We start from the raw sequence: 4,759 nt of genomic DNA on the forward strand, positions 1-4,759 counted from the left end.
CTTGAGCAATCCCTGCTCGCCGAGCCGTGCAACGAGGAGCAGATTCGACAATCACGGAAGGTCATCAATCTGCTCATCAAGAACGTCAAGGATCATCATTTGCCGATGGTTACCGGTGCTGCCAACGCGAAGAAGGCCTGGGACGCCTTGGGATCTATGTTTGCTGCCAACAACAACGCCCGCAAGGTGTCTCTACGTCAAGAATTCAGCCGTTTTAAGATGGTCGACGGCGAACCTCTTCCGATGTACTTTGCGCGTGCAAGGCAGCTGCAAACAGATTTATTGGGAGTCGGCCACGTAGTTAACGATTCCGAGCTGGCGTACACCGTCCTAATTGGTCTACCCAGTCGGTACAGCGTGGTGACGACTACATTACTAATGCGCGACGGCGATTTGGACATGGCGAGCGTCACAGCAAAGCTTCTCTCTATTGAGACGGCTAACGGTGGGTCGGGCAAGCCTACCGAGTCGGCAGCCTTCGCGGATGTCGGCGGTTCGACGTTCGGCGCTTCTACTTCTGGTTATGGTAGCCGGGGGCCGGCTAACAACAGCTCGGGACACAGTCGGAAACAGCTCATCTGCTACTACTGTAATAAACCTGGGCACGTGGTAAAGGACTGCAGGCAGCTTAAAGCGCTGAAGCAGTCGTCAAATTCTGGCTATAAGGGAGGGTACAACCACAGTGGTAACGGAGGTAGTGGCAGCGGAGCTAGCGGCAGCAAGCCAGGATCCGGTGGATCAGCTAGGGGGCCAGGAGTTCCGCGGCAGGTAGCATTCGTGGCATACAACAGCAATCGTCCGACGGAATGGTTTCTGGACTCAGCCGCCACTCACCACATAACGTATGACCGCTCAGAACTTTTCAACGTGCGGTTGTTGGAGTCATGGGAGCGCTTCAACATCATGGGCATCAAGGGACAGTCTCTTCGGCCGACTGAAGTTGGCACGCTTACAATTCGGTCTAACGTCAACGATAAACAGGCCATTACTTTTAAGAAGGTCTACGTAGACGAGGAGGCCACCGCCAAAATCCTATCGGTCCGCATCATTGATGATCGTGGAGGCAGTGTGGTCTTCGGCGGCGGACAGGTGAAAGTATACGTACAGAACCACTTGGTGCTGACTGGAAAGCGGGATGGGGACTTGTATCCCGTCTGCTACAGCAGTGGAGGTACGGGCGCTCTGAAGTGGACGCAGCGTGAAGACAACAGGATGCCTTCTGGTGGTGGTGCAGTGTGTGCTGCCGTGGATATCGGAGCTGAACGTGCAGCACTTTGGCACTGACGGTATGGCCACTTGGGATACAGCAACCTTGAGGCGTTGCTGCGTCACAATATGGTAACTGGGTTCGATGTTGACCGACACAGCATACAATTAGCCAGCGCGTGTGTGTGTGAGACTTGCGTCCTTGCAAAGCATACTCGGGGTCCTTTTCCATTATCTGGGCATAAGGCAGCACAGCATCTCGCACTCATTCACATGGATGTGTGTGGACCTATGCCTGAACCTTCACCAAATGGTTCGGGTTTGTTGAGGAAACGGTCCTCTCCCAACTCGTGTGGTTGTCGACCAGGGGATTTGACCACGGGTCTGCGCCTGTCTAATGGGGAAGACTTACCCCAGAACCTTATGGGCTACCGATGCATATCCGGTAGCTAAGTGATAGACATTAGGGCACCGTCAGGACGGCGCAGTGAGATCGCGGAATGTACGTGCAGTTAGATCGCGGAATGTACGAGTTTTCCGCTAGCGCCGGTATTTAGGGCGGTGACTGCGCTTATTTGTTTATCTCACTACGATCGGTATTCCTCATAGGAATCTCCTCAAGTCCTGCCGAACGCTAATAATACTCTTTACATTACTTGTAACAGTTTATCGTGCTAAATATCTTCGCCACCGGCAATCCTTCCGGAATAACAATCAGCGTTAGCCGTCACCGTCGCCAATTCTTCAATAGGTTATGAGCCCCGTCTAGCGCCGACAGCTATCGTCCGATTATTATTTCTACCCCTTATCGACAATGGTCAAGGATAAGCTTGATGAGCCGCTGGACCTCCACAACTACTCCACCTGGAAAATCAGGTTCAGCGCGATGTGCATGGAGCTTGGGCTTGAGCAATCCCTGCTCGCCGAGCCGTGCAACGAGGAGCAGATTCGACAATCACGGAAGGTCATCAATCTGCTCATCAAGAACGTCAAGGATCATCATTTGCCGATGGTTACCGGTGCTGCCAACGCGAAGAAGGCCTGGGACGCCTTGGGATCTATGTTTGCTGCCAACAACAACGCCCGCAAGGTGTCTCTACGTCAAGAATTCAGCCGTTTTAAGATGGTCGACGGCGAACCTCTTCCGATGTACTTTGCGCGTGCAAGGCAGCTGCAAACAGATTTATTGGGAGTCGGCCACGTAGTTAACGACTCCGAGCTGGCGTACACCTTCCTAGTTGGTCTACCCAGTCGGTACAGCGTGGTGACGACTACATTACTAATGCGCGACGGCGATTTGGACATGGCGAGCGTCACAGCAAAGCTTCTCTCTATTGAGACGGCTAACGGTGGGTCGGGCAAGCCTACCGAGTCGGCAGCCTTCACGTCTGTCGGCGGTTCGACGTTCGGCGCTTCTACTTCTGGTTATGGTAGCCGGGGGCCGGCTAACAACAGCTCGGTGTTGGAAATGACCGACACTCATATACCAGTGAATGGTAGCCACAGTAATAGGACCCAACGGGGATCCGGCGCTTTGCTGGTCTTAACAGGTTATGAGCCCCGAATGGCGCATTGCGCTGCCGAGAGGTCGCCGGATCGATACCCACTGGCTGTTGCCCAGAGAATGGGAGACCGGGATGAGGCACGGGAAGGCCCGGAGCGAGAGAGTGTCGCTCACGGGGGGGTGTTGGAAATGACCGACACTCATATACCAGTGAATGGTAGCCACAGTAATAGGACCCAACGGGGGTCCGGCGCTTTGCTGGTCTTAACACTCGGGACACAGTCGGAAGCAAGTCATCTGCTACTACTGTAATAAGCCTGGGCACGTGGTTAAGGACTGCAGGCAGCTTAAAGCGCTGAAGCAGTCGTCAAATTCTGGCTACAAGGGTGGCTACAACAACAGTGGTAACGGAGGTAGTGGCAGCGGAGCTAGCGGCAGCAAGCCAGGATCCGGTGGATCAGCTAGGGGGCCAGGAGTTCCGCGGCAGGTAGCATTCGTGGCATACAACAGCAATCGCCCGACGGAATGGTTTCTGGACTCAGCCGCCACTCACCACATAACATATGACCGCTCAGAACTTTTCAACGTGCGGTTGTTGGAGTCATGGGAGCGCTTCAACATCATGGGCATCAAGGGACAGTCTCTTCGGCCGACTGAAGTTGGCACGCTTACGATTCGGTCTAACGTCAACGATAAACAGGCCATTACTTTTAAGAAGGTCTACGTCGACGAGGAGGCCACCGCCAAAATCCTATCGGTCCGCATCATTGATGATCGTGGAGGCAGTGTGGTCTTCGGCGGCGGACAGGTGAAAGTATACGTACAGAACCACTTGGTGCTGACTGGAAAGCGGGATGGGGACTTGTATCCCGTCTGCTACAGCAGTGGAGGTACGGGAGCTCTGAAGTGTGAAGACAACAGGATACCTTCTGGTGGTGATGCAGTGTGTGCTGCCGTGGGTATCGGAGCTGAACGTGCAGCACTTTGGCACCGAAGGTATGGCCACTTAGGATACAGCAACCTTGAGGCGCTGCTGCGTCATGATATGGTAACTGGGTTCGATGTTGACCGACACAGCATACAATCAGCCAGCGCGTGTGTGTGTGAGACTTGCGTCTTTGCAAAGCATACACGTGGTCCTTTTCCGTTATCTGGGCATAAGGCAGCGCAGCCTCTCGCGCTCATTCACATGGATGTGTGTGGACCTATGCCTGAACCTTCACCTAGTGGTTCGCGTTATGTGACAACTCTGCTTGACGACCATACTGGTCTTTCAGCTGTTGCGTTTACAGCGACCAAGGAGGAGGTCTACCAGAAGATGGTGGTAATGATAGCTGGGAACTGGAGCGCGCTACTGGCAGGCAGGTTAAGGAGGTGCGTACAGATCGTGGCGGGGAGTTCGTTAATACTCGCACGAAGGGCTATTTCTCGTCCAGGGGTATTGTACACGGAACTACGGTAGGCTATACCCCTGAGCAGAACGGAGCTGCGGAACGTTTAAATCGCACTTTTTTGGACTAGGGCTATGCTCGTTGAGTCTGGACTGCCTAAATCATTATGGGCGGAGGCGTTAGCGACAGCCAACTATCTTAGGAATGTGTCGCCAACTGCTGGGTCAACCGTCACTCCGTACGAAGCTTTCTTTAACGTTCGTCCGAACATCAGTCACCTGCGAGTCTTTGGATGCGTTGCCTACGTCCACGTACCCGACGTCAAGCGCGACAAGTTCGACCCGGTGAGCAGGCGTGGAATACTTGTCGGATACGGGAACGGTGGACAGTATCGTGTACTATACGAGGACGGCATTATTGCCGTAGTTTCTAACGTTCGTTTTGACGAGTCTAACGTCGGCCGGCGGCGTAATGCCGGGGATTCTGATTATGAGTCCGATGCCGATGAGGAGGAGGAGTTTCACACTAGTTTATCTGGTGAGGGATCGCTGCCTAGGGCTGGCGAAGGGACACCAGGTAGCACCGTCGGCGAGGGATCGCCGCATTTGGGTGGCGAGGGGGCGCCGGCTGGGGCTGGACCTTCCAGCAGTGCGAACGT

Source organism: Volvox carteri, assembly GCF_000143455.1.
Source record: "Volvox carteri f. nagariensis unplaced genomic scaffold VOLCAscaffold_18, whole genome shotgun sequence".
Lineage (NCBI taxonomy): Eukaryota > Viridiplantae > Chlorophyta > Chlorophyceae > Chlamydomonadales > Volvocaceae > Volvox > Volvox carteri.